General features: G+C 44.4%; 1 long non-coding RNA gene across 2 annotated transcripts; it reads left to right on the top strand.

The window, feature by feature from the left end:
• The first annotated feature begins 12,895 nt into the window (after positions 1–12,895).
• LOC309524408 lies at positions 12,896–23,550 on the top strand. Of its 2 annotated transcripts, none has more exons than XR_014215892.1 (3): positions 12,896–14,318; positions 20,223–20,352; positions 22,778–23,550. It is a non-coding gene; the product is annotated as an uncharacterized lncRNA (long non-coding RNA). The 2 variants fall into 2 exon arrangements; XR_014215893.1 differs by having other exon boundaries at positions 12,896–14,554.
• The last annotated feature ends 573 nt before the right edge of the window (positions 23,551–24,123 follow it).

Raw genomic sequence — 24,123 nt, 5'->3', positions numbered from 1 at the left:
TTACATCAGACAGATAAAACAACAAACACTCCATCAGAAACAGCAGGCATGATGTCTCTCTGCCTCTCTCTGCAGAAAAGTGAAAGTAACTTCACAGAGGAAGAACTCAGCTTCCCGGATATAGGAAGCTCCTCCCCAGATGCAGGACGCACAGAGATGTTAACCCTGTAAACTCCAAACCTCACACAGAGTGGATCCTAAAAAGGGCTGCTCAGTCATGGATACATCTGCTGAGCTGCTCAACTGCCTCGTTCCTTGAGTCAGAACGACTGAATCTGTATCCACCCCCCATGTGCTGGTTCATGACTAGGGGCTTCCAGTGTTCATGATCCTGCCCCTGTTACCATTTGCCAATCGCCATGGGACTTTGGGGGTTTGGGATGGGTTTTTGGAAGACGCCTGTGCGTGAATTTCTTTTATGTGTGTAGATCAGTGTACACTGAGCAACGCACAGTCTTCGCAGTAAGCCTCTGTTCCAATGGCATGAGTAGTCACGACAACCAGTAGATTCTTATCTGCTGCAGCATTCATCCGCCTTCCCAGCCACTGTAACATACTGCTTGTTATCATCCACCTGTTCTGCTGCTGGGGACTTCTTGGATCATTCTTTGTCTAGCTCCTCCCCTTTAACCTTACCACCTTGGATGACCCTGCTGGGAGTACGAGATTCCTGATGGCTTCGCTCACAAGGGTCATAGGAACGTGCAAGCCCACTCACCACAGCAAGGTGACGATCCAGCGAGTGAGTACGTTTTTGTAGATAGGCCCTTTCTATACAAATGTAACAGAGTCCAACAGATTCTAAATATTGTTTTTGTTGTATAAGACGCTGTTTAAAATCCATTTACAACTTTGCTACAGAAGCTGAAATTCTCTCCCATTGTCTCCGATTCCATTCATTTCTCAAAGTCTTCATATCAAATTGATTTATTGATAACGAATATCTATAAAAAATAGTCACTGACATTTTTGTCTCAAAGGATTTAACCAATTGTTCTGCCACATCTGCTTAGATGCTTTAAAACCTGCTGGTCCAAAGAGGGTTATTAACAAATGTTGCCACTGCAAATATGGCCAATGGGCCACCTCTGATAAATGATACTTCTCTTTTAACGAAACAAATCCATTTTCTTCATCTCTCAGCTGGTCCAGAGTCAATATACCTGCATACATCCAATCCTTCCAGACTACCATTTGTCCCCTGTTGTTAGAGAGCAAGACCCACTTGCAGCACTGCAGGGCCGTTGTGCTGCACTTGGGCAACAGGAAGGGGAGAGGCTTCCTTCCATACACTCCTTTGCCACAGAAGTAACCTCTTCCAAGTTAACAGGACAGCCACAATTCCCCAAGTTCTGGCATGCAGCACAGCCACTGCCTGCCTGTGCCATGTACTCTTGGTCCACTATGCATCCCCCACCATACCTCCCCTTACTGCATTTGTGACCCCTGCTCTCCCAAGTGCCTCTCCTCCATAACCCACATTCCCTCCTTCCCAGATAAGAAACTCACACAAATTTAAAACAAATAAAAACAATTAGGGCAAGGCCAACCCCATAGCAGATGATGTTAAGGATGTGGTCCGTGCCCTCCATATCTCCCTTGAAGTTGCTCCCTCCAAAGGGGTGAGTCACTTTAGTCTCATCACGTTTGGTGGTACCCTGACTGGTGATGTGCCCACCCTGGCAGCAGCCCAGATTTTATGCCACCAGCCCAGCTAGATGTTCCATTTCAGGGTGGTGGGCTGGCAATAGTTGCTGTCAATTGCTCTAAGCAATAGCACCCCCAGCAGAGATTGCCAACTTGCACCAGCTTGAACAACATGGATTGAAATGTACTCACCACATGTCTCAAGCAACTTACGGGTTGCAGTGATTTACGAAAAATCGCTGCAGTCATGGCATTTCTGATTTCTCACCTGCTTTAGCCAGCATTTATACCCACCACGTCTTTCCAAAGCCTAAATTAGTTTTCCGAAAGAGCATTTAGAAGTCTTTTGCATTCCCCCACTGTGTTCAAAACAACCTTTCTATGTGATAAACCTTGTTTGTGTTTTGGACCTCCAATAGGAATTCTACCTTTGTTTTCATCCCCACTGCCCCCTCCTGCTAAAGAGGCTGTTCGCTCTGCCTGCTTAATGCTGTTTCTGCCCCCACCCCCTTCCATAGGCTAATGAATCCTCTGCGGAGATGTTCAATGGAGTGAAAGACACACTTCTACTTTTATATGTTAATTGATACACTTTTTAATTTTACTTTTGCATATTATTTGAATTTGTATCATTGTAAATCAGTTTCTAAAGAGCCTCGATAAACAGTTAGCACTTGCCAGCTGATCTCACCAATGAGAAGCAAAAACATCATTTGCAAGAAATGCTGACAGAATCCAGAATTCGGTTTCAGGAACACTGAGGCAATGAAGCAATCCTGCCTATAAAAACAGAAGGGGGCTGGTGACCTTGGTAAGAATGCCTAATTCCAGCAGACATTAGCAGGAGTTTGGAGAGTAATAACGCCCCCTGAAGGATTGCATTTTTAAAATGGAAAATCTTTCTCTCTCCTCCCCCCCCCCCCAGCACACACACCCTCCTTTGATAGCTTCCCATTCAAATGCATTTGCAAGAGGCTGTTTCTTAATACCCAAAATGAGCTCCTGGGAAGTGATACAAAGAGTAACACATTCACAATTCCCTCTCGATCCCCAGCAAGACGTAAGAATAAAGCCGAAAGGAATAGAGCATTTCAGATTTCACTTTGCAAAGGCACTTGAGGGCCCCAGCATTAACTTTCATCTATAGCTTTTCAGGGCACAATATGTGTGCGTGTGTGTGTTCACATGCACATACACACGCGCACACATGCACACACTGTAAATCAGATTAAATGGAGGACTTTAAACACCAACTGGTGTGATATGATATGGATAATGTTATAACTAGTGTTATATATCAGAATAAATCAAAGGGTTTGAAGCATGGGTCGGCAAACTAAGGCCCAGGGGCTGAATCCAGCCCAATTGCCTTCTGGACCTGGCCCATGGAAGGTCTGGGAATCGCTGCATGGATCGGCATGGGGATTCTGATCATTTGGGCTGCACCATTTCCCCCCCTCCCTCACACACACTGCGGCGGCACCTCCTCCCTCCCTCCTCCTGGCTTCTCCCTGCCCTGCCTAGAGGGAAAAGGGGGGTGGGCTTTGTTTAGCCGCGGTTGGCTGAGCGCCATTTTAAGCAGCCCCTCTCTGGAACCAGCCCTTTCACGCCTCTCATTGTCCCTCCGCTGCTGCCGCCACCAACCCCTGCCACTCGCAAGGCACAGGTAAGCAGCCACCGGGGCTCATCCGGGGCTGTGGAGAAGGGAGGGGAGAGTCGTGGGGGGATTCCCCCCCAAAAAAAAATAGTCCAGCCCCCCACAAGGTCTGAGGGACAGTGGACTGGCCCCCTGCAAAAAAAGTTTGCTGACACCTGGTTTAAAGGCTCTCGAGTCTGGAAAGGGAGGAGCTAACCTGGCAGTGTGGACATAATTCTCTCAGTTTCTCCTAGGCTCTTGCTGAGATAGCAGCCCCCTTTCCCTGTAGACTACTGGTCTTCAACTGCTGGATCAGGACCCACTTATCTGGCCTGCCCCATCTCCCACACTAACACTATACCCCCTCACTGCAATTGTCCCCCCCTCTCCTCCACTCCTCTCCTCCCATACACGTATTTTATTTCTCTTACACAGTAACAAAAATAAAAACCCCACCAATTAAAGTTACAGGTAGGTAGCCGTGTTGGTTTGCCATAGTCAAAATAAAAAAATTCCTTCCAGTAGCACCTTAAAGACCAACTAAGTTAGTTCTTGGTATGAGCTTCTGTGTGCATGCACACTTCTTGAGAAGTGTGCATGCACACGGAAGCTCATACCAAGAACTAACTTAGTTGGTCTTTAAGGTGCTACTGGAAGGAATTTTTTTATATTCCCACCAATTAAAATCAGTTTTAAACAAATTGAAATAATTAAGGCAAGGCTGACACCATAACAGATGGTGTTAAGGAGCTGGTCCTTGTCCTTGCTCTCCCTCCAAGGTGTGAACCCCTTTGGTGGCACCCTAACTGGTGATGCAGCTGCCCCAAAGTAGCCCAGCTTTTATTCCACCAGCCCAGCTAGATGATCCAGTTCAGTTGGGGGAGGGGAGGGAGTGGCAGACATTGCTGTGAACTGCTAAGTCATTAGACCCTAAGCAATGGATCTCCCAGGAGGCAATGTCAGTTTGCACAATAACTTGACCAAACTGGATTGAAATGCACTCACATAAGTCTCAAGTAAGAAGTGCTACAGATGCCACCCACAGACTCAACAACTTCTCACCACAGTCTAAGCAGCACTGTATCTAGACAGCATGAGGATGGAAGACTATGTGGGAACCCATTTATCCAAGTTTGAATTCCATCACCACCATCATTATTTTATTTGTATGCTGCCTTTCCATAGTTAAATCCATGCTCAAGGCAGCTTATAGCATGAAAAGATTTTGCATACAGTGGTACCTCGGGTTACAGACGCTTCGGGTTACAGACGCTTCGGGTTACAAACTCCGTTAACCAGGAAGTGGTTGCTCCAGGTTAAGAACTTTGCCCCTGGATAAGAGCAGAAATTGTGCTCCACCGGCAACAGAAGGCCCCATTAGTGAAAGCACGCTTCAGGTTAAGAACCGTTTCAGGTTAAGAACAGACCTCTGGAACGAATTATGTTCTTAACCCAAGGTACCACTGTAATTGCAAACATAGCTGTAAACAATAAGACACATCAAAAAATACACAACAGAACCAAACAATTAATACATAAACCATAAGATATAAAAATAGATACAGAAATTAATATCAATAACAGCAACAACCCCCCGCAACATCCCTCCACATACAATACCCCAGCCCACGAGTCTTTTCAGAAGTCTCAGCTTTTGTAGGTGGAGTCATTCAGGGCCCCACCCTCCCAGGCCAGGTGAAAAAAGGCAGGGAGCAGGTCTTCCATGACTCACAGCCAAGATGAAGTCGCTGATATAAGAAAACTGAGACTTCATTATCATTTAATATCACTTATATTGTAATACAGGCAGATACCATTTTGCAAGTGTCCAACTGATGAGTGACCACTGACATGTAGGTCCCTTTGGAGCTGGAAGAGGGCAGTGAAGGTGGATTGGGGGCATGGTGGAACAAGGGCATGGAAAAGTGGAGTTGAGTGGGCTTATGCGCACTCTGCCAACATGTGAAAGGGCCAGGAATGGAATTCCCATGCTTCTAAGTAGCTTACAAAACATAAAAAACGCTTTGTACTCTCTCTCTATATATAGATAATTAAAATACATACTAAAAGAATCCTATTAAAACAGCACAGCAATTAAAAAGGATACTCAAGCTGAGAGGTTAAGGGAATGTTGGTGTAAATGAGAGCATCTTAAAGGTTGGCAGAATGCCAATACAATTGAGGCCTCTTGCAGGGAAAGTACAAAATCGATAAAAAGAATAGCAAAATGCTCTGGTAACAGACATCTCAAGGAGAGAACATCCCCACCTTTGTATCTTAGTTTTCATACAAGGGTTGGCATGAGACCCAGCAAAGACTAAAATAAACTTTTATTCACACCTTGCATAACTGTAAGGTTGCAATTCTATACATATTGATCGGGGGAGGGGGGAGGCTGGGTAAGTCCCATTGTACTCAGTAGGGCTTATTTTTGAGCAAACATGCGTAGAATTTCACTTTTATTTATGGAACTTGTTGCCACAATATGTGATGGTGGCCATCAACTTAAAAGATCAAGGTAAAGGGACCCCTGACCATTAGGTCCAGTCATGACCGACTCTGGGGTTGCGGCGCTCATCTTGCTTTATTGGCCGAGGGAGCTGGCGTACAGCTTCTGAGTCATGTAGCCAGCATGACTAAGCCGCTTCTGGCGAACCAGAGCAGTGCATGGAAATGCCGTTTACCTTCCCATCAGAGTGGTACCTATTTATCTACTTGCACTTTGACGTGCTTTCAAACTGCTAGGTTGGCAGGAGCAGGGACCGAACAACGGGTGCTCACCGTTTAAAAAGGGAATAGGAAATAATTGACTGAGAATGTATTTATCAATTCCTCTTAGTCATGATGGTTGTGTACAGCGTTCAGAAACAAGGACAGGATGCTATTGAATACTAGGTGCTGGGATAAATAGGAGAGTGCTCTTTCCCTCATGTACTGCTTAGGAGTTTCTCATGGATATCTTTTTTGCCCACTGTTTGGCCATTTGGGGAAAGTGGCCATAGCTCACTAGTAGGGCATCTGTTTTAAATGCAGAAAGTCTCCAATACAACCCCCCCAAACAAACAAACATTTCCAGGTATAGGCAGAAAAGAACTATCTCTGAAATCCTGGACAGCCACTGAACAGGGTATGGAATTCAGAGCTAGATGGACCAATGGTCTGGGTATAAGGCAACTAGATCAACCATTGGTCTAACCCAGCAGGTTTGGATTTGATATCTCGCCTTTCACTCCTTTTAAGGGGTCTCAAAGGGGCTAACATTCTCCTTTCCCTTCCTCCCCTACAACAAACACTCTGTGAGATGAGTGGGGCTGAGAGACTTCAGAGAAGAGTGACTAGCCCAAGGTCACCCAGCAGCTGCATGTGGAGGAGCGGGGAAGCGAACCAGGTTCACCACATTACAAGACTACCACTTTGAACCACTACACCACACTTGCTCTTAATGTGCTTAAATTACTAAATCATGGAAACTTATTTTATATGTATTTGGGAACATGGAGACCCTTCCAAAAGAAGCATTTTACAGTGAGAACCTTTATGGGAGGTGCCACCTTCTGATGACTCTTCTGTTTCAGAAAGAGTTGGATGAATCAGTCCCAGCAGTTCTGATAAAAGCTCTCTGGACCATCTTTTCCTCCTTCCTAGATTGGAAAGATGCAGAACATGTAAACCAGCTAAGTGCTGTTTGCCTTCCACAAACAGGGTCTTGGCTTCCCTTAATGGAATTATCCGTCATTGCCTTGCCTTAAGTGGTTGGAAGAGCAGACATGCTCTTGGCATTCACTGGGTGAGCTGCCCTCTAAATGACCCTACCACACACTGCACTAATTCTCTTTGACATGGTCTATGATAAACAACAACAACATCTTTGGATTTCACAGCCATTTTATTTCTCTTTTTTGCTGTCATTTCATCTTGCTTTGGTGTTTTCAAGTTCTCTGCAAAAGGTTATTGTTTTAGAAATTGTGTCTAGAGCATTCTTCATTGATTTCCCTTGGCAAGTGTTTTGTTCTTTGTTTAAAAGTGTTTTCAGGAACTTGAAAATGAGTGGAGAAGCCAGGAGAAGCCATTTTGTATTAGGACTGTAAAAAAAAGCCTGTTGGGTGCAAGTGTCATTCCTTGTAGTGTCTGGAACATCCTGGCCTCAGACCAGGGAGTGGGAGGGAACAGAGACAACAGACAGGTCTGCCTGAAGGCAAAGATCTGGAAGAGCTCCAAAAGTAGTCAATAGAAAGGACAGCTGCAGAGAATACTTCCATATCCTGGATAGCAGAGAGACTTTGCCACTCTTTGGAGCTTTTCCCAGCCTTGATGACAGTGGGACTCCCTGACTGGAGAGTCATGAGTATAACTAAGAATTGTTATCCAACTAGATGGTTGGATGGTGTTCTTGAAGCTACTAGCATGAGTTTGATCAAACTGCGGGAGGCAGTGGAGGACAGAAGTGCCTGGCGTGCTCTGGTCCATGGGGTCACGAAGAGTCGGACACGACTAAACGACTAAACAACAACAAATTGTAGAGGAGACCTGTTAAAAGAATTAGATTCTGAATATGACTTATTTGGGTTCAAACTCAGGTGTTTATCTACCTTTGGCAATGCAAAAGAAGAGAATGGGTGCAAGTTGGTTTTGTTGTTGTTTAGTTGTTTAGTCGTGTCTGACTCTTCATGACCCCATGGACCAGAGCACGCCAGGCACTCCTGTCTTCCACCGCCTCCCGCAGTTTGGTCAGGCTCATGTTTGTAGCTTCGAGAACACTGTCCAACAATCTCATCCTCTGTCATCCCCTTCTCCTTGTGCCCTCCATCTTTCCCAACATCAGGGTCTTTTCCAGGGAGTCTTCTCTTCTCATGAGGTGGCCAAAATATTGGAGCCTCAACTGCAAGTTGGTTTAAAGGTAAAGGTAAAGGTACCCCTGCCCGAACGGGCCAGTCTTGACAGACTCTGGGGTTTGTGCGCCCATCTCACATCTATTGGCCGGGGGCCAGCGCTGTCCGGGGACACTTCCGGGTCATGTGGCCAGCGTGACAACGCTGCTCTGGCGAGCCAGAGCCGCACACGGAACGCCGTTTACCTTCCCGCAGGTAAGCGGTACCTATTTATCTACTTGCCCCCGGGGGTGCTTTCGAACTGCTAGGTGGGCAGGCGCTGGGACCGAGCAGCGGGAGCGCACCCCGCCGCGGGGATTCGAACCGCCGACCTTTCGATCGGCAAGCCCTAGGCGTTGAGGCTTTAGCCCACAGCGCCACCCGCGTCCCATGCAAGTTGGTTTAGGTGTCTGCAAATCAATGTGAATGAAGAAAACTTGTGAGATCAAGCTTCATTTTGTGTCCATGCTTGCACTATGACAGCACACACACACCCCAAAACACACACGATGTCCCACATGGCTCCAATCAGAAGTGGACATCAGGTTAACTTACTCTGAGTTGACCTGAGGACACCCCCTGCCCCAGATCCAGTCCTGAATAAGGTCAGGTGCAGGGCTAATATGCAGTTAGAGGTTCAGAACTCTAATTGAGCATATAGTTGAGAAGTGATGGGAGATCTTGCATCTCTTTCCTCTGCAACTGAGACTGGGGGTTGCTTCCCTCTAGATCACTCTCTCTGCTCAGCAACTGTTATTTGGAGGGATTTTGTGTGTGTGCAGCTTTCCTTCAGGAGCAGAGCCACAACCACACCCTACAGGATTGCTCCCTGCTCTCAATAGCTGTTGAGTGGTGAGCACAATCTGGGTGGGAGAGGTATCAGGCAGGAGCAAAGGAAGGGAGGAAGTTAGGCCAAGCTTCTTGTGGAAGATGCACTTGGTGAACAGAGGTAGGTCTTGGCTTTTTCATGGGGTTTCATCCAACATGCCTGATGTCCCATCCACTGGAAGACACAGACTGCTCTGTGCCACCCAGCACAACCTGTAGCAATGAGCGGCTGTCTGAACCCAACTCATTCAATGCCAAAGTCCCTCCAAATAGTCAAATTTTGTGCACAGTACTAATGTGCAGCCTGATCGACAGCCAAGTTTCCCCACTCTTACTATCCTAAGTGTAAGTCAGGAAGGCAAGCAAGCTCTGATAAGAATTAATGTCGTTGGCAGTTTTTTTTTTTTTTATTTCCATACAGCTTTATATTTTTAGGAAAAATCTCAAAGCGGTTTACAGCATATTAAATCAATAAAACATAAATAAAACAATCTGAAGAAAGTCAAATATAGAGTATACAGTCAAAGCAACATAACAGAAAACTAAAATATTATCTTAAAGATTTCAAAATAAAACATTACAAAGGAGGTCAACTACAGAATACATATTTAACACAGTAGGGCTGGTGAGTGTGGGCCCTGCCCCCTAGGCCAGGTGGAAAGGGCCTTGGAGGGAGCAGCCTTCATGCCCCACAGCTGGGCAATGTTCCTCCAGCCTCATGAGGAGCCTCTTCTTTTCGTCTTTTCCTTTATTAACAATCTCTTATATCATATGACACATTTCATATAGCATATCTCATATAACATATAACATATCCATAGCTACACCAGAACTAACTTGTAGGGTGCCTGCCTGGCCTTTTAAACAGCCCCTGAATGAGGAGCTCACAATGCCTCCCTTAGCTACTCACTAAGGTCACAGAGCCTGTTCTGCTAACCAGCATCCACCCCTCTGCCTGGACACCAGAGCACAGCTAGGTCAGGGAGGGAGCCAGCCAGCCTTTATAAACAGGTTAGAAAGGGGCTCCTTCTCTAGGAGGGGATTTACCTCTCTTGCAAACCTTGTGATTTCTTGTTAGGATATGATACATTCTGCATTCTTGTACAATAGACATTGAGAGGGGTGCAGGTAACGTGAAGATGTGCAGCTGTTTGAAAGCTATCTTTTTTATCTCCAGTTTAGTTTTACTCATATGAAGGCTAATTCTGTGTAGTGTAATGCTGTAGGTGCCACACTTCATGTATTTTGCTCGCCAAGGTTATTGCCGTTTTCTATAATGTTATTTTCTAATTTATGTGATTCAACTGCACTACATACTCCAGGGATAGCTAAGCTGTGTGCCTCCAGATGTCCCTAGACTCCAGCTCCCATCAGTCTTAGCTACCACAGGATTATGGAAATTGTAATCCAACAACATATAGAAAGCCACAGATTAGCCATCCTTGGACAGTCAGAGATGCTGTAGCTGCAAATATCTTGCTCTGAGTTTGACTAGATGACCTCCAATGTTACCTTTGAACACTATTGTGCTCAATATTGTTCAATAGTATGAGAAGAGGGTGCCACTCAGTGCATGCAGAAGGAAATCCTTAGCATACTAGCACCTTCACAAAAGAGTGTCTCCTGAAGCATATCTGAGTATTGTAGAAAATGTAGTTTTACTTCTTAAAACAGGTAGAGGAGAAGGACTCAAGAGGAAATTGTGCAGAGTTGAGAAGAGCTAGGTATTGGTGTCCTGGAAGTGGATAACTTGCTGTAGATCTGTAGGTAGCTCTACTTCTTGGGGAAGTGAAGCTAGCTCTACTAGAGCCTTTGAAGCTTATCCATATCCTGCTATTTTGTTTTTCCTTTTGCCTACCTTGCTATTATCAGAAGGGTTTGCCATGTGGCTCAGACCTACATCAAATCTCCTAAGAAGCTCATCAAACCTCTCAGTTGGCACCTGACAGTGTGCCTGAGCTGCTTTAGGTTTGAAGGGTCTCATAGTCATGGGGTTGTCTAGCCTCTCTTGCAGACCTTTGTATGCCAACTGTAGCTGTTTAAATTACTTTTGAGCAGGCAATCATTTTAGTGATTATTTTGCACTTGCTTATATCCTGATCACCATGTAGCTATTTTAGGAGTTGGTGGTATATGAATATACCTCTATCTATCGATCTATCTATCATCGATCTATCATCTATATTGATCTATCAATCTATTGATCTCTATCTATCTATCTATCTATCATCTATCTCACCAAAAAATGCAGAGCATCATGGGAAACTGGGACCTCTTTCTCCCCACCCAGCATGCTACTCAAGTGATAAAACCACAGATTTCAGGAATTAAGAAGCATTTACCACTTTTGGCCTTAGAAGCAAAGAATACTCATTATGGCTAGCAGCTTTTGCCAGCCTTCTCCTCCATGAATTTGACTGATCTTCTTTTAAACCCATTGGCCTGACCCAGCAGACTCTTCTGATGTTCTTATAGTGGGTTTGCCCAGAGGAAGGGCAACAGAGGTGACCAAGGGTCATTGTGACTCAGAATGTGACAAATACCTGAAAGACTGCCTCCTTCCTTCTAAACTAAAAGGCCCCAACCTTTCCTCATAAGGGACCTCAACCAACCCCTTGATAATTTTGGTTTTTCTTTTCTCCACCTTTTCCAGATCTCAAAGACCTGTTTTGATGTAGAGAGGCCAGGACAGTGCACTGTACAGTATTCCAAATGTGGAATACTCCTTCCCGCAGAGGACGAGAGTTGAAATGCTCAAATGGTTCTGTGACCAAAACAGCTCGTGTGATTTTAGGAGGGCCACGGAGTCATAAGTTACTTCTAACTTCTTCATATTCTTTTGGCATCTAGGATAACAACATTTCTTGTCTCGCTGGGGATGACAATTTTATAATCCTAGCAGTACTCAGGGGATAAACACTTTGGTTGGTTAGTTGAGGAGCTAATATTTGTTCAGGTGGCTTTTGTCATGCCACACTGCCTCAAAGTTGTGTTCCTTGTCCTCCTGGGTGCCTTTATAGCATCCAGAGTGGGGTTCGGGACACGCGGTGGATGCCTCACAACACAGTCCCTCTCTCTTCCTGGGCCATGACCTTCAACATGGAGTGATGAAAAGACCACCTGTGCCCCAAGGCTCTTCAGCTCCGTGTCCAGAGTCTCATAGCCCCTTGCTATATGTTAAAGGCTCTGTGTGGCAGTATCATTTGTACCCACATGAATCTGAAGGAAGGGGTAGTGGTCAGTGGGCTTGATAACACTTGGCTACTTCTCTGGCATATCGTCAGTCTTTGCACCTGGAAGACAGCACATCTCCTAGGACATCCTGTTTCCTCCACTGCTGCCTCTGTTCCCCTCAGTAGGGAGTCACCTATCACCACCACTCGTCTCCTCCTCCTCTGGGGAGGGCAGGAATCATTTGATGTGCTGTGTCTTCCAAAGCCTACTTGGAGTGTTCTAAGGTCTGCACCTGCTGCTCTTGAGTCTTCCCCTCTTGTCTGTTGGAGCTTATTTTGATATCGTGGGGATAAGTTACAAAGGCAGGAATCGTATGGTTTGAGTACTTCCTACAACTTCCTCTCAGCTGGCCATCTTCAGAGTGCAATTCTCTTTCTCCAACATCGTCTTCATGGAAGATAGTAACAAACTCCAAAGGAAAATTCAGATGACTATGTTTAAACGTGTAGGGAGCATTTGTGAAGATGAATGGTCAATCAGGAAGGGTGAACTGATCACCCTTTTCTCACCCCTGGGCTGCTCTTCTACCTTCCATGATGACATCATCTGATTCTGATATTCTCCTAGCCCCTTCCTCACATGCTGCAGGGTTACCATAGAGACAGCAAGAAACAACTTTACATCATCGCTATTCTGTTGCCCACTTCTTACCGGACGTTGTTCAGTAAGCAGTGTGAGGAGTGCTATCATATTAGATAATTGTGGTTTTTGTGTCAGCGTTCCTATCAACATGGCAAGTAGGAAATTGTGCCATCTAGATGTTCACCTGTTCTGCTTCATTGTCCCATGAAGCAGACAGAGAAGCCAGCTGGGAAGTTAAGGATTTATAGCTGGGGAATGGATGAAATCTTTGGACAACTTAGAGATGGTAACATACATGCAAGTGGATGCTGTGATAGACAGCAAGAGAGAAGGGAGAAAGGCAGATTCCTTTAAAAAGCCATCCCAGTTAGTCAAGGTCCCAGTACCCCCCATGGGGCTTAGATAAGCCATGACTAAGGCCCATTCAATGGCCTTCAGTGGGACTTAGTCTTGAGTATATCTTTCACTAGATGTGCCAATAAAGTCGTCTTCTTCAAAATTACATATTTATTTTCAGTACTACTGTCCATCTACATTGCATTTTGTACAACAATGTACATTGCACCTGTCCAAAGCAGCTTATGAACCAAGAGTTTCTAGGGAGCAACAACACAAAACATCAGTTTGGGAGGAAAAGCAGTAGATAAATTCGTAAATATCCATAAATGATCTACATTGATTCAGAACCAAAAGCAGTTTGGTTAGATTCTGCTCTCGTGTGAGAGTCTGAAATAGCAATTGTTCTTCAGATGAATGATGATCTTAGTCGCCAAATGATAGAAACAGGTGAGCTTGACAGGTGTAAGATTTAGCCAGTGCCTAAATCTATAGCCAGGGTGGGCCTCTACCATTGCAGAACCTTAGCCCCCATTCCACTGGAACAGAGGAACCCCACTGTCCAGATTGGGAGCCCTGTCCCTATGCCATCAGCTGCAAACAAGGGAATGCTTCTGGTCCTCCAGCAGGTAGAACCCCAACCCCCCCTGGGACCTACTCGTACAGGAGTGGTTGCAAACAGAAACGAACAAAATTCAAGCCTCTTTGCAGAGGATATAATTTTATGCACCTCTGACCCTATCACAGCAGGCAAAGTACTATGTACAGAGTTGGAACAGTTCTCCAGGGTCTCAGGATTGCAAGAAACTTTTAAGAAAGCAGAGGTAATGCTTTTTCATACACCACCCCATTCGTATACAACAAACGTTTACAGCAGTGTTGAAGACTCCAATAGCTAGGGAAAGTTTTAGGTATCTGGGGGTGCAAATTCCCCAAAATTTGAACAAACAAGTTGTATCAGTTTAATTGCACTACATAAGAGAAAACTAAAATGTTATCTTAAAGATTTCAAAATAAAACATCACAAAGGAGGTCAACTACAGAACACATATTTAACATAGTAAAGCTGGTGAGTCTGGACCCAGCTCCCTAGGCCAGGTGGAAAGGGCCTTGCAGGGAGCGGCCATCATGCCTCACAGCCGGGCGATGTTCCTCTGGCCTTATGAGGAGCCTCTTCAGTGGGGCTGGTGAGTGTGGGCCCTGTCCCCTAGGGCAAGAGGACAGGGCCTTGCAGGGAGCGGCCTCCACACCTCGCAGCCGGCCAATGTTCCTCCAGCCTCATGAGGAGCTTCTTTCTAGGCCTAGGTGAGTCTGGGCCCTGCCCCCTGGGCCAGGTGGATGGGGGCTTGAAGAGAGCGACCTTCATGCCCCACAGTCGGGCGATATTCCTCCGGCCTCATGAGGAGCCTCTTCAGTGGGGCTGGTGAGTCTGGGCCCAGCCCCCTAGGCCAGGTGGAAGAGGCCTTGCGGGGAAAGGCCTCCACACCTCACAGCCAGACAATTTTACTCCGGCCTTATGAATCTGGGTCAACCCCTAGGGCAAGAGGACAGGGCCTTGCAGGGAGCGGCCTGCATGCCCCACAGCCGGGCGATGTTCCTCATTTATGCACATTTATTTACAATTTACATCCAGCGGTTCCAGGCCTGCCACCATTAGCTATGAGTTGGTCAGTCTGAGTCCCCACCCCTGTCACAGCACAATGGGCACCAAAGTCCTTCCTCTTTTATACTTCCATTGTATTTTAACCATTTCAGCTCTTCTGATTCGGGGAGAAGGTGGGTGAAAATCCCCCCCTTGCTCTCAAACGAAGAGCCCTCTGAATACCAAAGAAGTGTGCATGCACACGGAAGCTCATACCAATAACAAACTTGGTTTATCTCTAAGGTGCTACTGGAAGGATTTTTTTTATATTTTCTCTGAACACTGCATCTCTACTGGTTGCATAGCAACCCCCTCAATGTCGTCTTTCTCTTCTCCTCCCCCTGCCTGTGAACTGTCTTGAGTGCTGCTCTATCTGAGCTAGCCCCTTTCTGCTCTGTCTGCACTCTTTCGTCTCCAGAGTTAGTCTCTGGTTCTCTCTGTACTGGCAGTCCTTCATCTCCAGAGCTTGACTCTTCCCAGGCGTTCATTTCAGCCACGTCCCTGACACTAAGTCATGACAAGACTTGGTAATCCCAGTGTAAGAGTCATGATGTCAACTTCATGGTCATTTTTGTTTTCTCCGGTTTCTTTCCCTTTCCTGCTTTAGTTGCACAGGCGATGTCAACAAATCAGAGACCACAACATACTTTAAACTGGCATAGCATTTCTCATAGTTATTTGTTTCTTCAGGTAACGATTTCTGACATCTTTGGTTTTTTCTCCTCACTCCTTTACTGGCTTTGTTTGGCCAATAAATTATATTTTCAGCCTCTACTGTATTCTGCCTGATCTTCCTCTGTGTAGCTGGCTTAAGCACTTCACTATTCCTTTTCTGCTTTGCCTTCTGAAACAGGGCTGTCAATTATTAAATGCTTTTTGTACTCAGTTTACAGTTTACTTGCTTTTAACTGATTCCATCCATCAAGTTAATATTGCAAGATTTCAATCCATCTGATTATTCTGAGGATATTTAGAGTTTCTCTCAGTTTTGTGCTATGGAAATTCCTCCCACTGGGTTCACAACCTGTTCATATAAATTTCTCAAATAACTGCCTTGTTTTTGTTTTTGTTTTTTGTTTACTAAAAATTGATTACCTAACAAACCTGCCAGAAGCTGGTCAAAATATTGGGTCAGAACCTGGAGAAATAAAGTGTCCCCACAAGGGTTGGATGGCACAAGCTTATTACTCAGTCTCACTCTGGTCAGTGCCTGCATGGAATTATTCCAGGCTCCCATTATAAGGCATGCTGAATTTTCTTAAAGTAGAATGGAATGTACATGTAATAACAGAGTGCAAATATTCTCTGAAAATTAAGCTATGCAAATATTCTTATTTCCCAATCCTGTTCAGTGCCATTATTTCTCTTAACTACTACCCTGCCTCCCCATAGCAATTACTGAATCATCCTGTCTGAATTGATCACATGAGATAGGTGATCTTACCCAACCAGGGATTCTTATGTATTAATTCAAATATCTATGTTTTCCACTTTATTTCTAAAGCATCCATACCCTATACAGATTTCCTCAACCTTGTGCTCTCCAGGTGTTTTGGATAACAACTCCTGTCATCCTGAGGCAAGGAAGAAGGGCTACCCCTATGCTATCCATATAATCAGTTATCAGTAATCAATATATTCAATATATATTCATATATGCTTACACAAATCAAGGATGACAGTACTTTATAATCCATTTTGAATCAAAGGGAAGCTGTGCCTTAGCTAACTGCAAACTGCTTGGAACAGCAAAGTTAGGAACCGACCTTTCCCCTACAAACATCCCTGTACCCTGGACAAGGGGAAGACGTGAATCAGAGATTCTGGTACAAATTCCCCTCAGATACAGGCTAAATTAATCCACAGAACAGGAAGAGCAAAACCACAAAAACTCCAAAACTCCCTGTCCTGTCATAACTGGGGGAAAGGATAGACTAAGCGTCACTGAAAGCATCGGAAAGCAGAACTAGAACCCTGTGCTTGACCAGTGCTTGACCAGGAGCTGGTAGCGTGACAACAGCTTGCTGATTGGCTGATTCTCGCTGACAATATTGTGAGTCCCTCATGGTTGTCTCATGATCTATGATTTGCTGTGATTTGCTCAGGTATAAAACCTCTGGATTTCTGTCAATCGGGGTCCCAGCTCCTTTTGGAAGCAATTCCAAACTGGGTCCTTATTGCCTGGCAATAAACTTCACCTTCTTATTCTCCATTACTGAGTCTGTTTGATCCTTATTTTTGCACCTGGCAAGAAACCACTAACTTTCACGTGCTTCAATCCGTGATAGAATATACCATGTGCTTGATGGGAGTGATAGTGTCACCAAACCGTGCTAATTTGGCTCTTTTGAAATCCCGAGAGACAAGTGATATCCCATATGCTATAGGGCTTTCAATAAGACACATTGGAGACCAGATCTGGGTTTACACACCTTTCATGTAACATTTATTTCATATAGTCAAGTATACATTAATACATTGGTACCGAAAGGTTCAGACACTCACACATTCACACAAATACTCACACACGGCCCTTCACTTAGATTGATCAAGCCTCACGTAAGAGCTGTGGGTGTCTGGTTGTAGCGCTGGTCCTGGTGACACTGAGGGTAAGAAGACTGCCCTTTTTATAGTCTCCCCCCTTGGCGTCTATGGGCTGGCTTTTAGAACGATTGAGTTTCCACCACTCTCCTCCTGTTCTCCTTCTGGACCACCACATCACCTTTGCTGTTGTACCTCAGAAATACATACATGTTTCAGGCCTTTATCATCTGTCTGTGGCCCACTGCCAGTTCCTCCTTGTCTTTGTTCTTTTCAGAGGATATTTATTACTGTTGTTCATCACCAGTTCCATCCTGTTTTTATCAGGGGATTTTTGCATCAGGGGTTTTTTGCTTTCATTAAGCAAAACCAATGTTCTTTTGGACACACTTATACATTTTTCCTTGATATAACCAATTTCTTGCTTCGCCTGGCAGTGTATCATGCTTTGCGAATTTGCCATCTTCCTTGGACCCAACATTCATACGTGACAATAGTTCAAAACATCTGGAAGCCAATGGTAAAGAAGGCTATGCCATACTGTGTAACCAATCAGGTTTTATAATGCAATGATGTAAGCAAAGCATTACATCTCATTGATGAGATGTCAATGTTATATCTGTGGGATTTGCAGCCAAAATCACAAATGCACATTTTGCTAGACAAGCTCAGGGCTAGTTCTTGAACTGCCGAGAGGGGATCCTTTGTGTGCGGTCACTTCCTTTGCCTCCTCTGCTCACCCTTGCCCTCACTGCTCACCCTCCCCACCTGCTGCAGTGCTTTCCCACCTGCTATGCAAAATCAGGGTGCCCTGGGATAAAGGCAGAGCCCAGGTTGCCTTTAAAAAGTGAGGCTGTCCCTCTTAAAACAGGGTGCTTGGCATGTGTGTGTTAAATCCAAAGCTGGTAAATTGATGCTGGATTATTGTAATGTGCGCTATATGGGACTGTCCTTAGGTTTTGTTCAAAAATTTATTTATACCCCACCCATCTGGCTGGGTTTCCCCAGCCACTCTGGGCAGCTTTCAACAGAATATGAAAATACAATGGTCTATTAAACATTAAAAGCTTCCCTAAACAGGGCTGCCTTCAGTGAAGGTACATTCTTTCACCTTTGGTGGATGTGCCCAAGGATCAAGGCTTTCTGGGAAATGGTATATAATGAATTGAAAAAGGTATTTAAATATACTTTCCCGAAGAAACCAGAGGCCTTCCTCCTGGGCATAGTTGGCCAATCGGTGTTAAAGAAGGATAGAACTTTTTTCATGTATGCTACAGCAGCAGCAAGAATTCTCATCACAAAGCATTGGAAGACACAAGAGCTACCCACCTTGGAAGAATGGCAGATGCAACTAATAGACTATATGGAGATGGCGGAAATGACTGGCAGAATTCGAGATCAGGGAGAAGAGTTGGTGGAAGAAGATTGGAGGAAATTTAAAATGTATTTGCAGAAATATTGTAAAATTCTTGAATGTTGAGGACATTGAAATGAAATGCAGGGGTTTTAGCAACAAGGTAAAATGTAAGATTGGATTAACAGAGAGATAGACTAACAGGGCATGAATTTGCTGAACTAACTTTTAAAAGGGATACAAAAATGGAAGACGTGAGGGAGTCAGGAAAATAAGTGAATCAAAGAGGAGAAATTAAGAAAGAAGGAATTTTTGTCTTTTTATATGTGCTTTTTTCTTTTTTGTGTGTTTAATGTTTGTTTTTCTGTATTTTGTAATTCTGTATTTTTTCCATTTTTTGTATTTGTTTAAACTTTTTTATGGATAAAACCTAATAAAATATTATTTTTAAAAAAACAGGGCTGCCTTCAGATGTCTTTTAAAAGCCTGGTAGTTGTTTTTCTCTTTGACACCTGGTGGGAGGGCATTCCACAGGGTGGGTGCCACTACCGAGAAGGCCCTCTGTCTAGTTCCCTGTAACTTGGCTTCTCGCAGCGAGGGAACCGCCAGAAGGCCCTCGGCACTGGACCTCAGTGTCCGGGCAGAACGATGGGGGTGGAGACGCTCCTTAAAACACATGCATTGGCTGCCTGTCTGCTACTGAGCCAGGTTTAGTGTCCTTTCATTAATTTCCAAAGCCCTAAGCAACTTAGGTCCAGGGTACCTCAGGGACTGCCTTATAACCCGGCTTGATCATTGAGGTCATCTGAAGGACTGTCACTTGTTGCCTCCAAGTTAGCGAGGCTCCTTTGACAATTAACAAGTCTTTATCAGCTCAGTCCTGTGGAATGCTCTGTCACTAGAGATTCAGCAAGTCTCTTCTGTTTTAACCTTTAAGCACCTGCTGAAAACTTTCGTGGACCACCAAGTTTAGGCAAGCAATTGAGAAAATATATTTCTATAACAGTTAGTTAATGGTCTCTGGTTTTAATTTTTAAATGCATTTTTAATATAGATATTGCAAAACACTTTGGTATTCATTATGATATGATTTATACATTTCTATCGATAAATAAGTAGTCTTTGGCCCCAAACAAAAGGTGCTTCCCCCTGCTGGAATGTATTATTAAGAAGAGAAGTTGTAATATAGGTGTTAGGGCCAGAGTCAGACACAGATCAGCACTAAAGTAATAAGTCACTGATGCCAGTGAAATTAAGGTTTCTAGTGGTTGTGGCTTTACAGGGGCATCTGGCTGATCACAATGGGAAAATAAGATACTGGGACAGATGGACCTTTGGTTTGATCCAGAGGTGGTTTTTCTTACAATGTTCTCTCTCAATCTCTCTCTCTCGGGGGGGGGGGGGTTTGCACACATACATGCACACAGGACAAAGTTCCTCAGTCCTCCCAATCTTTTTCTCCCATATCCTTGTGATGCACCCATTCACTCACAATGCTCTGGCACCAGACTACTTTTTCACAGTTATAAACACAAGCCTTTCTATTAATTTCAGATGGTGCATTTTCTATGCCTAGCTATGAATAAACCAGATCAATGCCAGTAACATGCTTTATTGGTCCTCCCATGAAATGAATTTGCAGAGAGACAGGCCACGAGATGGAGTCGACATGCAGATGAGATTGGTAAGTGAGAGTGTATTGATTATTTTCACCCCAGGCCAGGCAGTAATTCCAACTGGTGCCAGTATTTCCTCTTGCTTTGGTTCATTATTTATGCGATAAAAACACTATCCCAATGATAACAACACGTTTCATTTCCAACCCCAAGCATAAAGCATCAACACTTAAGATTGTGAGAGGTGAGCAGGAGGGTGGGGGAAAGGGGGGTGGTGGCAGAGATTTTTTTTAAAAAACAACAACAAGAAAACAAGTGCTAGAGAAGCTGAAAACTGCTGAGCCTGGTCTTGTGGCTTTTTATGCCCTCCAAAAGGAAGATTGAGAGCAGGTGTTAGATTACCAGGCTCTTTATTAATAACTCAAGGCTTCTAAAAGAGGTGGATTGATGGCACACTCAGCACTTAGCCAGTGAATAAAACCCTAGGTTCAGCATGCGACTCAAATCCAACTCAAACACTTTGCTCCATCAACTGCCTGCCTCTCCTCAACAAAAAGAAGCCCTCTTGAGGAAGAAAAGGGATCCAGCAAATAAAATTGGACTCTTCTTCCACATGAGCATTCATAATAAATAAATAAATAAATAAATGTCTGGCTTAAAAGCCAGAGAGATTTCCTTTGTCAGACTGCAGGAACACTTAGGAAACAAGTGTTTTCTGGTGTCACCCACCATCAGCTTGCTTGGCAAGAAAGTCCAAACTTTCTGGCTCCTTTGATGAAATAACTGAAGGTTGTTTTAGAACAGAGATAGCCAACATTGTGCCTTCCAGATGTTGTCGATCTCTAGCCCTCATCAGCCCCAGACAGCATAGCCCAAGGTCGGGGAAGATGGGGGTTGGAGTTCAATAAAATCTGGAGGTCACAATGTTGAAATGCCTAGTGCTTGGTTTAGAACAGGGATAGTCAACATGAAGCTCTTCAGATAGTGTTGGACTGTAACTCCCATCATCATTGCTGACTGTTGGCCATGCTGGAGTTTGGAGGGCACCTTGTTTCTATACCTGGTTTAAGACCAGCTTCAGGCACTTCATCAAAGGAGGCATTTTGTGAAATGACTTTCTCTTTTCCATAACCCAAGTGCAATGGGAGAACTTGAGGGGGGCAGCATGAAAGCAAAAACCTGTAACAAAATACATACTTCACATCATCTTTATGAGAGAGAAAAAACTGAGATTCATATCCTTCTTAAATATCTTAACCAGCTGCCAACACCACTTCTCTTTCTGATTCCTTTTCCCCTCGCTGTGGAAATTAATCTGAAGCAGTGGCAGACTTTGAACTCTCAAATTTGAGTGGCACCCTGTGCAATGCTAAAATTCAGCGACCCTCACCCCCACCTCTTGCACTCTGTTGTACATCATTGATGCAGCGTCTCCTGTGGTGCTGGTGCAAATATGTAAGACCAAACCAGTTGCTCTACCCTGAAACTACCTTTGTCTGAAGGTAGGGTAGTCCTTTTAGCACTCCTTCGGTCTGTTCAGGTCAGAGCCCAATCTGTAGCTTCCTCTGAACTCCTCTTATAAGCTCAAAGCAAGCTAGGTAAGTAGGTGAGACAGACCCTGAGATAGCATAATAGGTTAGATAAAGACTTCTAAAGTTTAGCCTTTTATTAAAGGGATTGTAATAAAGCAAGTAAGAGATATATGTGGTAACAGTATAAACAAAACAAAAAGCAGTGGTTATAAAGTAGTCCTTACACTTGATTTGGTCCTAAGCTTAGCTTCAGTAAGTTTTATACAACAATGTGCCAATAGCATGGGTTCCATCATGGAAGGGAACCAGGAAGTTTCTCTAAGATTGTTCAAACTGTCCATGTTTATGTTGTTTCCCAAGCTGGGGGTGATGAGTCACCCTCAGTCAGATGAAGCTCTGGGATTCTTAGGTTCCACATGTGCACATGGATGGCAATATTTAGCACACATGTTTGTTTGTTTGTTTGTTTATAACATTTGTATATCATCATATACCTGTAGATCCCAGGGCTGTTCACATCATCATCATCATCACCACCATCATTTATTTATATGCCACTCATCTGACTTGGTTACCCCAGCCACTTGGGGCGGCTACCAACAAATTAAAGCACAGTAAGACATCAAACATTAAAAACTTCCCTATACAGGGCTGCCTTTAGATGTCTTCTAAAAGTCAGATAGTTGTTTATTTCCTTGGCATCTGATCGGAGGGCGTTCCACAGAGCTGGTATGGCTACCGAGAAGGCCCTCTGCTTGGCTCCCTGTAACCAGTAAATCTCAGTGTCCAGGCTAAATGATAGGGGTGAAGATACTCCTTCAGGTATGCAGAGCCAAAGCCATTAGGTAGGGTTTGCCATATGTCCATTTCCCCCCAAACACGTCCTCTTTTGGGGGAATAAAATTTGTGGCTGGGTGGATTTTTAAAATCTGGCAAATATCTAGGCTTTCTATTCTTGCAGAGCACATGGACCTCAAGCAAGCTTTTGCCATATGTGTAATCACAGAGATTTCCCAACCTGACTGCGTATAGCTACTTTTGCAACATTGCCAGTTGCCGGTGCATGCATCTGGAGCTGGTTCAGGCTCCCTGCCTCCTCCACTGACCACCCCAGAAAATGGAAAGCAGTAAGCATCGTGAGATTTGGACCGTCTCACATGGGGATGTGTGTGTGTGTGTGTGAAATTTAAATTAGAAACCTGGCAGAGTTTCCTGTTGCTTCCACAGCAGCCGGAACTGGGAATGTTTGCAAGAAGACACAGGTGAGCGGCAGTTAAAAGAGGACAAGGGGAGTTTATTTTCTCTCTCTCTCTCTCTTTCTGTTTGCCTTCCCTGTTTCTCTGTTTGCTGAGAAAAATGCTTGGTGTGGGGGTTATAGCAAGTGAAGGGACTGTGTGTGAAGAGGAAGGATTTGCTGGGGTGAGTGCAAATGTTCATTCATTCCTAGAAATTGATAGAAGATTCAAGAAGCAGCGAAGTGCTGGTTGTTTTGTCTATCCACGGACATTTTCTATGGAAACCATTTTCTGGACATGCACAGTTTCTGCAGAACAGAGTGATCTGTTTCTCAGTCTGTTTTATCTTTCCAAGCTGAGAACACGGAGCGAAAGAGATTTTGCACCTTGGAACTTTAAGTGTACCTTCACCAGCGGCTGCGGTGAAAGCCTGTGTATATAGCTGAAACCATTTACGTGTTTATGACCAGCAAGTAAAGCAATTACTTGTTGAACTTTATTGTCTCTATTGTTTGTTTTACTCCATGGGCTAGAGCTCCTATGCACTTCAGAATAACATGTGTCACTCTGCTGATTTATGGCCCCTAGCACTTGCAGTGAAAGTATGCCAGACCCCTTTTTATGGTTCGAAGATCATAAATCCTTAACAGGAATCTCCCACCACCCCCACTTGTTCTTGCTCTGACCTTATCTAGTAAACTTTTTTTGCTGTGCCCTTTTTTTTGCAATTGCCCCACTCTTGAGTAGTGTTACTGAGGAGACAAGCTCTTTTCAGCAAGCATGGTTAGCTCTAGCTTTCTTCTCATCCTTGGAGCTGGTGAGGGTGATAGGGCTTGTGATTTGGAGGCTTCTAGAGCACATTTGCAGAGATGATCCCTGCCTATCTCAGTGTTGGACACACAGTGCCGAAACAAGCCTTCCTGACCTCCATCTTGAAGCTGGAGACAGGAAGGAACCATCTCTGCAATCACATTCGGCATCCATACATTTTTCCCCATCATAACTGAGAATGACTCCCAGCCTTCTCTCAACCTCCAAGCTGAAAAAGAGGGCCGTAGCTATGCATAATGTA

Source organism: Podarcis vaucheri, assembly GCF_965113315.1.
Source record: "Podarcis vaucheri genome assembly, chromosome: Z".
Lineage (NCBI taxonomy): Eukaryota > Metazoa > Chordata > Lepidosauria > Squamata > Lacertidae > Podarcis > Podarcis vaucheri.
Note: the sequence above shows the minus strand (reverse complement) of the source record. Positions and strands in the feature narration are given on the sequence as shown.